General features: G+C 45.4%; 1 long non-coding RNA gene across 1 annotated transcript; it reads left to right on the top strand.

Moving 5' to 3' along the window:
* The first annotated feature begins 3,391 nt into the window (after window positions 1-3,391).
* On the top strand, window positions 3,392-3,922 carry LOC124687115. The gene is made up of 2 exons (XR_006998093.1): window positions 3,392-3,600; window positions 3,865-3,922. It is a non-coding gene; the product is annotated as an uncharacterized LOC124687115 (long non-coding RNA).
* The last annotated feature ends 9,110 nt before the right edge of the window (window positions 3,923-13,032 follow it).

Here is a 13,032-nt window from a genome sequence, read left to right as displayed (position 1 = left end):
GCTCCTGGGTGAGGGAGATGGCGGCGGCCGGCGACCAGTCGAGGACTGGCTCGACGAGCGCGCGAGAGGCCGAGGAGTAGCGGAGCTGCCGAGGTCATCGAAGGGCCTGCCGGCGGCGAGGTCCTGCGGAGACGAAGACGGTCACCACGGCGAAAAAGCCCGTGAAGCAAAAAGGGAGGGAAACATGTCTAGGAGATGTGCCGGGGTAGACCCCTGGATCGATTGCGGGCGCCGGAGATGTAGAAGATGCCGAGAAAATCAATTAACGAGGGGGGCGTGGGTTTGGACCCCTGGATCGATTGCGGGCACCTGGAGAACGACGAAGACGAGGCGGTGCTGGCGCCGGAGATGTAGAAGATGCCGAGAAAATCAATTAACGAGGGGGGCGTGGGTTTGGACCCCTGGATCGATTGCGGGCACCTGGAGAACGACGAAGACGAGGCGGTGCTGGCGCCGGAGATGTAGAAGATGCTGAGAAAATCAATTAACGAGGGGGGCGTGGGTTTGACCGGATTGCTCGGGGTAGGCGCAGATGGGCATCGGGGCGACAGGGGAAGCCACACGCCCAATTCTCCTCCTCTTTGCTTTCTCGGCCGGCCGGCTCATGGATTTGTGAATTTACTATCCCCTGCATCGAGCGTATTACAGGTGTCATTTAGTACCCCTGCTTGGACTGGGCACTCTAGATTGGAAGCAGAACATGTGTTGTCGTGCTATAATAGATGAATTATGTGATTGTGCTCAAAACTCATTAATTACAAAAAACAACTTTTCTGTTATTTTAGGAATTGGAATTCAACGTTGAATCAACCATTGTTGATGATTTTGATAATAGGCCTCTAAAAAAGGTGAAGTTCTAAAACATGTGTTTTAGATGATCCATTGTCAACTCTTACCATCTCCACCGCATCTATCGTTTCGGAATATACTGACTCTGTTAGTTCATAATTGATGAATGAAGAACCATTGCCTCCATCACCAAACAAGTTGGCCTTATCTCTAGCTTCAGCGGAAAATGATAAACATATAATAATACTTTAACATATGACTATCTCCCAGGAGGTAAAATATTGCATTGTTTATGTATGTGTATTTATTCACAACTGTTTTTTGTTTTCTATTTTAAGCTTAATATATTTTCCTCTGCCGCAGCAACGCGCGGGCATTTTCCTAGTCTATACCTAATAATAATCTATACCTAAGGTTTCTGCCAAAATTTTCGTCCAACATTTTCTGGACCATTTTGCCCTCCCACCAAACCGAATAATACATACAATTGCTACCGTACCGGTTCGTTTACTCAGCCAGGAAACCCTGCCCCCTTCTCTCTCCCCCGCCCATCGCACAACCCAATCCACCTCCTCCCCCGTGCGCTTCAATCTCAAGGAAAGCCGCCGCGTCCCGCGACCGGCGGTGCCATCGCGTGCAATCGTCGCCCGGGAGAACCCAATCGACCGCCAGCGCCCCTCTGGTCAGGCAGCAGCCAGCCAGGACCTCGCCAGCCGCCAGCGCCCCTCCGGCCGGCGGGATGGAAGCTGCAGCGGAACAAGGCGATGGCGCAGCCTGGCGCCCGGCGGCGGGATGCGCCGCTGGTTCGCGAGCGTATCGGCTTCCTCGACCGGTCCTCCTGGCGGCGGGGGCGGTTGGGGAACGCCGATGGAGAAGGGTTGGAGGCCGGAGCGGAAGAAGGGAACAGCACGGCGAGATCCAGGCGGCGGGACGCGCCTCTGCTTATCGAGCGTCTCGGATTCCTTGACTGATCCTCTTGGTGGCGTGGGGAGTAGACCGGACCCTCCTCCTTTTCGGCGTCGCGTTGAGGACCCTAATCCGCGGAGGATGGCTGCCCAAGCCATGTGAGCCGACCGGTGCGGCAGGCCGCGGTGAGCAAGACGCCTCTCCCCAGCCGGCTGGGTCAGGTAAAGGGGAGATGCATTTACATATCTGCTTTACTTGCTGCAGCCCGTTCAAGTTCTTTTATCTGAATAAAGGATCACATGATAGTCCGGGTTCAGACTTCATCGCATAATCTCAATCAACTTTTGGCCAGATGGTGTTGTGTATCGAGTAACAACAGCTAGAACGATAGAGTAGGAGGGGGATCAACTTTCGTTGGTGATCTCCACACAAATGTAACATCAAGTTAATTTTATTCACTATGCTGGGAGTGTTTTGAAGCACAAGCTGGAGCAGACAGTTGGTGTTAATTTCCACAATGTTTAATTTTATCTCACTTGGTTTTAATGCACCTTTATCTTGACACCATTGTCTTATTAGAGAGCATAAGTCATTTTTTTGACCATGAAACTGTGGGGCAAAACCCCCACGAGCATAAGTCATTTGCCCTGATATCTGTCATTAACTAAATGCCAATCTTCTTCCTGTCAACATATGTACTCTCCCATCACTTTGGTCATCCATATCTCTTTCCTCCCTCACCCTAGATCTCTCCCGATGTACTACTACCACAAACAATTCTCTGACTATATTCACTTCATGGGAATGCCACTGCCTACGAGTGGGAGTCCAATTATATTGCCTCAGCTCACAGTCTGATTTTTATTTGTGTGTTTGTGTGCATTTGGAAGTGGATGGAAATGCTTAAGTTTTGATTCTGAATCTCGTAGTTGTTGTACCACATTTTTTATTCTGAATCTCAGCAAATTCTCCTTGATTTTTAGATTTCCTCCCTGTTTTGCTACGCTCTACAATATGGGTTCATCTGTATTCTGTGATTGAATAGGGTCAACAGATCGGTCTGGTGCTAAATGCTTGATATGGAACTAAATAAACACCTTGTGGGTAAAGTCACAGTTAATAGTTCAGATGCCAGGTACTAGCTTTCAAACACCCAACGAATTATTTTCTTCTTTGACACAAAGGTAGTTTTGGGAAACTTGGTTTTTGTAACACTTCAATCATTTATGATGACTGCTATGTGAATACATCTTTATCTTTATGACTGGAGCTTCGAAAAAGGCAATGAACATTGTTCCTGATCCATCTCACTACCTATGCATTTTTTGTTCGTTTTTTGCAGTTATCTTATAAACGTTCATCTCGCGGCCGCTCTTGCCTTTACCAAAGAATCGGTTTGACTGCAGTGCACGATTACTAAATTGGTGCATTCAGAATACCACCAATATATAATTTCTTGCAATGCCATCTAACAGTGCTACTGCTGATCTCCCACAGAAGATTTCTCCACCAAAAATGATTCACTCTTCTATGCCCCTTACTGTAAAGTACCATCAGATCATCGTATCTCAATGTTCCTTATTTCTTTCATACCTGAACGCACAGAATTACTGTAAAATGCTCAAACACTCTTGAACTATTTGCTATGGAGGAATCTATAAGTGTCTTACAAATCCCTGCTTCCTGTTTGCAGCCCAGAACTGAGGAGCAGCAGGGACGAGCGCGGCTGCAGCGATTGACGCCGTGAAGGCGTACAGCAGGGACGAGCGCATCCTCGACGCTACAGCGATTGACGCCGTGAAGGCATACGCCGGCGTGGACTAGCAAGGCTGCTGCGCATCAGATGGCGTTGAGGAATGATTTGAGCTCCTCCACATTGGGTCCGAGGAATATTGAAGATCTCAGGTGAATCTGTTTATCAACAAGTACTGATATTCTCTTTGGTTCATCCATGCTCGTTGTACTGCTTTTGTGAGGTACTGAGGTCCTTTATGCTATGGGGCAAATTTGTGGAGTGGATTTTGCTGAATGCTATTGATAGTCCAAATTATTTCTGTGAACACAAGTCTTGTTAGCAGTCGGCAAGGGAAATTTCAAAATTTCTCATGTAAATTTGTTTGACTAAGTAAAAGATCTTATATATTGGTTCTTAATTTCTTGCAAAACCAGGAGCTTGCACGTATGTCAGATTTGAGATGGAAAGAAGCCCTCAGAGTACATTAATTCATCACTGAGTTCGGGATTTTGAATGTCACATGTTATCGTGAAATTTAGATGTCACACATTATCATGGACTCGGCTGCGGTCGAGCCCAAGCGCACCCGTGCGGACCGGGAGCTCTGTCTAGGTGGTGATGCATGTGTCGCCCTTTCTTGTACCCAGGGGAGTGTCCATGGGTGTGTGTTGGAGGATGCATTGCCCCCTTCGGCGAACCGTGAATTAACACCACCACAGCACCGCCAGGCTGCACCCGGCCATTCGACAAGCTTGGGCGATATTACAGGTTATGAAATTTGGTCCTCCAGTGATTTTATGCTTCACGGTTGTTTCTATGGCTTTGATTGTGGATAAATTTATATGATGTACTGCTTTGCAATGCAGAAGCTTTGGTTGTCCAGTGATTGGTCTATCGTCTAATTGAAGCACATGGTGGCATATTTGGGGGTTGGTATTTCGGCATCTTCCTCTTAAACTGAATTGGTCAATTATTCTACTGCTGCAAGAATTGATAATGCGGGCTGCGGATATGATTAGTCAGATTTTAGCTCCATAATAATGAACTAAACGGTGCATAGTGTGTTGGTCCCAGTGTACTTATTGGAAATGTCTGATCAAGTTGTTACTTGGAATGCTACGATTTTATTGCAGGCTTGGTTTACCATTATTAGGAGTTCCGCTTCATCACCTATAATATCAGAATTCCTCGGTTCCATGTTTCAAGGTGTCAACAAGCAGAGGTATTAACTGTGCTGGCAGATGATAATGCTTTAATGGAAGTAGAAGCGTCCATTAGTGCAGCTCGGTTCATTGGATCCACATTGACACAATGATGCGAGAACGCGTTTCTTTCTTGGAAGGAAAATCTACATGTACTTCGCAAAGGTAGGTGTGTATTCCAGCAAGAGATAGATCAACAGAGAAAATTTAGATTAGAATGGGTTGATTAGATTTCTATTGTTAATCTTATAGCATTTGATGCTTGCTCTTGGGATTTTCTGAAGAACAATATGCAGTGGCAGGAGCATTCAGAAAAACCAGCTATATCAGGGCCATCATAGAATCTTCGGGCTACAAGCAAGGGATGCTATGTAAGCTGGAAGGTGGCCTAAATGTGCTACAGCAATTTTGTATTTTAGCCCCTACAAAATCGGGATATCAATCCGCAGTCGATGCTCCCTACGCACAGAGGAAACAAAGTGAAAATTAAGGGCTAGCCACAGGAGACTGATGGTGTCGACGGTTTTAGGCCTTTCATTTATCGTATTTCATGGAAGCATGTCCCTGTTTATCTTGGCTATTTTTATTTCGTTTTGTTTGGTCACCTCTCCGTCCATTACCGTTTGATAAAAAAATACTTACACAACTCGATCATTGCACTGTAGTACTTTCTTCGAGGTACAATAAACCATATACTAAGGTGCACGCGAAACAAAATGTACTACTATTTTTTGTTTCCTACGGTGTTGATAAAAAACATAAAAAGTATGTTTAAAACTAAATATTGATTTAGCCAACGGTGAAACGTCAAATCAGTGAAATCGAGAAGCACCTTGGTTCGTTCATGTGTGTGGACTATGATTTTTTATGCCATAGTTTTAATTATCTATCGACCTTGGTGAGGGTTGCGCACATGAAAATGCTTCTGTAGGAAACGAGTGGAGCGGTAACACGAGTGAAGGCCAACAATTCCACGAGGCAGGGTGGCACGCGTTGCATACTGTCGGTCTGCGATCTAGGCAACGCACAAGAGGATTAAGAAATGTGAGAGGAAGTGGCTCCTGAAAAAATGTCCGAGTATGGGCTGCGCACATGAAAATGCTTCTGTAGGAAACGAGTGGAGCGGTAACATGGGTGAAGGCCAACAATTTCACGAGGCAGGGTGACACGCGTTGCATACTGTTGGTGTGCGAACTAGGCAGCGCACAATAGGATTAAGAAATGTGAGGGGAAAGTGGCCCCTGAAAAAAATGTAAAATGTAGAAACATAGAAGCATATTCAATATGTTATCATTTCGCAGCAAAGCGCGGGCATGCTGCTAGTATAAAATAAAAGGAAAACGGATCTGATCTAGCACAACGGAAACAGATCCTAGAAGAGGCAGCCTGGCCGTCGGCCTCCGTCTGTCCCAGGAGATCCCGTCTCCCCCTCCTCTCTCGGTCAACTACACCCCTTTCTGTCCCAGGAGAGAATTCCCTGGCCGGGCCGCTGGCTGCGTCCCAGGCAGCTTATCCCCACCGCTGGCTGCCGAGGGCTGCCAAATTTCCTCTCGTTCAGCACCCGCCGGCAGCTCCGGCTCCGTCGTTCCACATGGCCCGCTCGGGTTCTTTGCCTCCAAATTTCCTCTCGTTTCTCACCAACACGGTGGCGCTGCCAAATTTCCTCTCGTCCAGCGCCTCTCCGGCTCCGCCGTCCCGCACGGCCGCTCGTGTTCCTTGCCTCCAAATTTCTTCTCGTTCCTCAACAACACGGTGGCGCTGCCGGAGACTGTGCTCTGGCTCGGTCATCCCGGCCATCCCGGCCTGCCTTTCCCTTATTTAATTAGCTAACTCGTACTGCTCTTTGGCTTCTTGACTCCCGTCTCAGCTGGAAAATTAGCAACTTGGAAAACTATATAAATTGGTGGAACTTAATTTACGAAGGCGAAGTGGGATTAACAATCTATCCAGTGGTTGGTAGCATCAGGTCGGGACGTAACCGTGAAAGCAGGCCCAGTAGAGCAGCGGCCCATCAGCATCAGCCACGGGCGTTTCTGATGAAAACGTTTGACATGGACAACTTAACGGTGGCATATGATGTAATTCTAAGGAAAAAACGGGAGCAAAGTTAAGTTGGACGAAAATTTTGGCAGAAACCTTAGCTCCTTTATTATTAGAAGATGTATCAAGAAAGTGCTCATGCACATGCACCGGAAGATAGAAAATCATCAATTGAATAGAAATATCGCAACGATCAAAGTTTTTTCCCCAGTTTGAAGGACTTGCATAACCCTATAAAAAAATTCAATTTCTTATTAGGTATATTTTTCATTTTTGAATTTATTTTTATTTAGTTTACTATTTATACTCTTTTAATATTAATATATTATATTTAAGTATAATAATCTGCCTATTTCTATCTCTCCCTCTTATCCTCATTTCTTTATCTCATGGTACATTAATGAAGTTCAAAAAAGGATCGATTTAAGATATCCCAGGTTAATTCGAATTGATGTCCACTATTTGTGATAGTTATACATCTGCCATAATGAGTATCAATCAAGATCAAAAAAGGTTCAACAACGAAAATGGTGTCTAAATTATGAAATCTGAGTCAAAATAGGTTGAGTATTAGATCAATGTCCGGATGATGATGCGAATTCCACAACAGGCGATGCACATGTAGCTGCCCGGCCGTTAGAAGAAACCATCTTTGCTTCCTCCCCCATGGCTGCCGGCCTTGTTCCTCACCAGTCACCCCTCCTCTCATGTTCGCCTCTCCCCTCCCTCGTCCGCCCCCTACTCGCGTGCTCCATCACACCATCGTCCTCGGCCGCGCGAATTCCGTCAAGCAATTCTCCCGTCGGCCTCTCCCTCCCTTGCCGATGCCGCCGCACCCTCGTCCGCCCTAGCACGAGCTCCGCCGCGCTCTTGTCCGCCCCCGCGCGAGCTCCGCCAATCACCTCTCTTGCCATCGGGTCGAGCCCTACGTTAGCCTCCTTCGCACGGGACACCACCTGCACTCGACCATCGACGTTGGCCCCTCCTCGCCCTCAAGGAAGACGGACGGCGCTACAAATGCCCTCGTTCACCCCCATGCATGGAGTGGCGGGACCTAGCAACTCCGCTGATGGCACGATGTCCTGAACCTACCATGGCCATGCTTGTGGCTTCCTCTACCTCTCATGGCCCCGCTCATGGCCTGCTCCTCCCAAGGCCGAGGTCGCTGACATCCATGCGCCGGCACCGCGTGTCTCCAGGAGTTTGCTGCCATAGGTCTGCGGCGTTGCTACCGGTTTTGCTACCTTAGGCCTCCAGCCTTGCTACCGGCGGAGGCATTCTTTGCTACATTAGGTGTTGAGCGTTGATACTGGTGGTTCCGGGCGTTGCTGTCTTGGGCGGACGGAGTTGTTGTAACCTTGGACCGCGCTGTTGCCGGCTGCAGGCGAGGTCTCCGTTGATCTCTCCAAGGATTTGCAACATATGAATATTCTTTTGCTGCAACTTTTCTGTGGTTTTGCTAGAATTGCACAGATGTTTGGTACGCGGGGTCTTCGGCAAGGTCTCCTGTGATTTCTTCGGCGAGTTCCCAGTCGATGTCTCCGACGATATCCAGTTTTGCTATAATAGCATAATTTTTTTTGCTACGAGCTCTCTGACGAGTCTCCGATGGTGTGTTCAGCGAGCTTGTCATTTTTCTTTTATTTAGTGGGTGAACCATTTTTTAGTATAGTGAAACAAAATTGGGCATTTTTTTTGCTAGATAGAGAAAAAATAATACATGTCAGCACACGAACCAGCAAGCTGGGAAATCAGATTCCCCGGGATGCCCAGTAGTACCTTTTAAAACTGTGGCGTGAATTAGCTGCACGTGGGCAGCCTGGTGTTTGAAAATTTTGAAACTCGGAACTGCCCATATTCTCCATACTCTGTAGTATCCATTTATGTAAACAGAAATTTAAAGAACTCACATGCATAAAACGCACTTAAATAAAGTAGAAGTGGACCGATGAAAAGACAAACAGCGTGAAGGATATATTAGTTGTATAAACGGATAAGGTTCTCTTCTCCAAATAGGAGAGCAGCGCGGACGACTTCCTGCCGGGGCGGCTTGGGGCCGTGTCCGCGCCCATGTCGAGACCGTGTGGCAAATAGCAAAGCTCCGCCCCCCGCTCGTGTGGCGTCGCCTCCGTCAGGAGGGGCCGCCGCCCGCCATGCGATTCGCAGGATTGTTGAGTAACAGAGGGGCTCTTCCTTTCTCCACGTTTTCCTTCCTTCCATCTTTTATATGGATTTTGAGTTTAACCTGGGGGCTTCCTTTCTCCACGTTTCCTTCCATCTTTTCTGGACTTTGAGTTATCCGAGGGGCCTCTGCTTCCTTTCTCGTTGTGTATTCCTTCCTGATCATTAGATGATACTCCGTTCGATGGAGATGCTTATTGTTTCTCACGCGGCTTGTTGAATTCGAGGAAATTTGCGTATATAAGCCGGCCTGACTTCCTGTAACAAAACGATGTGGGACTAATCTAGGAATCTTTTCTAATTGATTCGATATGATTCGGAGCTAGACGAACCCAAGCGGATGATCTACGTGATCCTGCATTGGCCGCTTGCTGGTGAGTTGGGCCGTTTGGCCGGCCCATATCTCTCGCGAGGAGCGTTTGGTCAACCCAGCAACGAAACGTTTTTACTTGGCGGTGGCAGCACTCAGTAAATTTTTCTGTCTCAAGTTAGCGTTCTAGGGGTAAAAGGGGAGCGCAGCGATTGTTCAGAGAGCGGAGGTCGTGGGAATAAAACACGAACCGATGGACCGGCATGTGAAAAAACAAAATGAAACGGTATGTAATGGTACGGTGCGTATTATGTACTGCGGTGGGAAGGTAAAACCGTCCAAAAAATTGTTGGACGAAAATTTTGGCAGAAACCTTAGCTCCTTTATTATTAGGTATAGACTTAGGTAAGGTGCGATGGAATAGATCACTATTCAAAGATATTGGGCCTAGGATTTACAGGAAACGTCCGGTCTCGAGAAAAATAAAATTTTGGCCCGTTTGTGACACCAGCATACTACCTATTGCAATTTAATAGTAAAGATTATCTTGACACCAAAGATTGACCCGATTTTGCTGATTACAATTAAAGCAGTCCAAGTTTTGGGCATCATGCTGAATTGACCCTAAAGCAACCTCCACCATCTCCATCACCATCACCATCACCATCACCATCACCATCACCATCACCACTACTATAAAAGAGCGAGAGAGTCCCATCCAACAAATCGTGGCCATTAAACCCGAATATCTAACGTCTGAGATCTATTCCGTGTTTGACGGGCGGACAACACCCTCCTCGCTAATTCCCCTACTAACCCACGTTTAGGAACTAGCGGTTTCTTTCTTCGTTCCCCGTGATGTCGCCATCCCCATCGCCCCCGTATCCCTCCCGCCGTCGCCGCCCTACCGGCCCTTCCCGGCTCCCTCCGCATCCCTCCCAGGCCGGAGACCGCCGAGGCTCTTAACTTTCACTCCTCACCATCGCCGCCGTCGCGCTGCCTCCGTCCGGCACGAAATCCCGCCCGCCGTTCTACAGCCGCCCCGCATGAGCACCGAGAAAGCCAACACGCCCGTGCCAGCTGCCTCCTACACATCTCCTGCTCCACATCTTCCCTGTAGGCATGACGCGGTGCCGCACCACCTGATGTATGTTTTCACATTTGCTCACTATTACTATTTGGCTTTTGGATATGTATCGACGGTGTCTAAAAGGTCCACTCCTTACAACGGATTCCTGGAACTTGCAGGGGATAGCGTAAAGTTGGTTCATACTATATCTTCTCATTACATCAATCAGTATTCTATATTGCATTCACAAAAAGAGTCAATCTGTATTGAGTTAGAAGGGACTCATGATGAAGAAGAGTATTTAGCAACAAGAAGATGGCGCAAGGCACCAGGGGTAGCATTCCAAACCCAAGATACAAAAATGAAGAGGGGGAGCACGTGGGCGTGCGCACACACACACCTGGATGCTAAGCCACACCATCACACCACGCCCAGTTATCCAGTTTGACCTTAACACTGCGGCAAAAGCTACTAGAGTGAGTACATTTTCTCCTTTCAGATAACCCTGAAGAAATTATTACTGGGACACTTGATTCGGAGTCTGCACATTCTAGCTGATGACATGCGTTAGTGAAAACAATATGCTCGATTATTTAATTGGTAATGCTACTCTAGCAGAAAACTCCAATTATTATTTTATTCGAAAATGCTAATTTAACTCGTGATGTTGTCATATTCGAATACAGTCTGGACATTTTTATTCGAAAATGCTGATATGTTTGATATATTAGAATTAGCATATGAATGCAGTTTTTTCATTTGTCCCAAAATTTCAGAGATGATCCGTGAAACTTGTCTAAAACTCTCAATTAGTTAATTATTTTGAACTCTGTAATCTCTTGAAGCATTTATGAACTTGTCTAATGACTAAATGTAGCCAGTTCTAGGATACGGTTATGTCTCAATTTATCTGAATTCTAAACATGCATGGTAGGAGTGTTTATTGCTTAAATATGATATACCATACATGCTTTCTTGCTTCCCCATATTCAGTGGTATTAGTTTTTGCAGGATTTAGCTGCTTCTGCTGGTTCAAGAGTTGTTTTGTCTACAATTGCTACAGCCCATGGAAAGATAGTCTATGCACTGTTATGTTTTATTGACCTTAGAGGAATAGTACATCTAAGGGGATCACCAAGCTATCGGACTGGTTCCAGCTATAAGCAAAGAATGGGAGATATGTAAGACCATTAGCATTCCTACTTCTCCTTGCCTATATCTATGGCTGTAAATAAGTTCTTTCTTGCACTTGATAGCTGTAAATAAGCTAGATGGATGGAATATTAGTTTCCTTTGTGTTTAATTGAATATTGGAATGAGACAACACTTGCAGGATAAAATAATAAAATTGAAATTGAAAGCTTGCTTCTACTGAAAAATATATGCTTTACTAATTGTGTAGTGCACACCAATTTCAGGGTAAGTTCTAGCCTGAATTGATATATCCACTCTTCACAAAATACTGGGAAATCCAAGTATTTTAACAGAAAAGCTGGTTGCTCAGATTGCTACGCGAAGTGTCCTACCCATAAAATTATATGAAAAGACCATTCACATTATGTTTTCTAACTTTATGCACATTTAAAAAGATATGGCGAGGTAACTGATTGGTATCTTTTTCAGAAAAAGCCTCTCATTAGATATCATGTTTTTACATGGTTACAATGGATGCAAATTCAATCAGGTGATCATGTATGCACGAGTCGACACAACGACGTCTATATGGTTGGTTCATGTTGTTACATAGCATTATTACATAGAGATCAAGAGCAGTTTCTTACTGGGGCAATAGAAATAGGAAGAAAGGAATAAAATGTGTTTTGCCTCCAGTTTGGCCATCGCCGGTGCTACAACAATTGTTGTTTCGTATTTTCACGGTTCTGGAGCATCTAAATCACGTGGAATGTTTATTTCTCTGCAGCAGTGACATGAAAAAAAAAAATGCGAGCATTCAGAGGTTGCACTAGATCTCTCTGTCTCACAATTATGCTCTTTGTGCCATGAAAACACTATGTTCCCTGTACTAGATCTGCTTTAAGCATACTACCTATAAAGTATCAGTGTGGTGATGTAATTAGTGGTTGCTTAGACAGAGAAAGAGATATTTACATCTTTACTGTTTTTTACTGCACATCTTTACTGTTTTACATCAGAGTAAATGGTTATGTACTTGTCCTTACGAAGCATGGACTAATGCCCCTCCAGTTATGCATTTACACGACTGATGCATTAGTTAGTTTTTTACTACTTTGGTTAGGTTTTTAATAAGTTTTGTTTATAGCCAAATGGTGTGGCTGACGAATTAGTTAACTGGTACTTGTCCAGGATAATGGCAAGTGATCTGTATATCCATGGAAAAGCGAGGTTTTATAAGTATATTTGCGGTTGGCCAGATGCAGCAACTAACATGTTTGGTTTTTTGGAGCTTCAGTTAATGGTTTGCTATATGAAATGAGAACACATTCCTTGCTTATCACACTTAAAAGGATTTTCAGTCGCTTGTACTCTTGTGAAATGCTAGGCCATTATATAATGCAAAAAAAAAATGCACCGCTTCATACAATCTGCAAGACTGCAATTTTTTGCTTGAATGTATGTGCCACAGCCAACACATGCTGCTATAGAAGACTCGAAGAAAGCTTATAAGAAGCGGTCAAGCAGAGTATAGTGGGAGCCTCCTAAAAGAGACTTGAGCAAAATTATTCCATCATTTGTAAATAATCTATCAACTGTGATGAGCAGTAGTAGCAAGATGAGTAACAATGCTAAGATATATTTTGTTTAGTTGACTCACTTGAAT

The sequence above is a fragment of the Lolium rigidum genome, chromosome 2 (assembly GCF_022539505.1).
Source record: "Lolium rigidum isolate FL_2022 chromosome 2, APGP_CSIRO_Lrig_0.1, whole genome shotgun sequence".
Taxonomy (NCBI): domain Eukaryota; kingdom Viridiplantae; phylum Streptophyta; class Magnoliopsida; order Poales; family Poaceae; genus Lolium; species Lolium rigidum.
The sequence above is the reverse complement of the archived record's forward strand: the minus strand, read 5'-3'. Positions and strand labels throughout refer to the sequence as shown.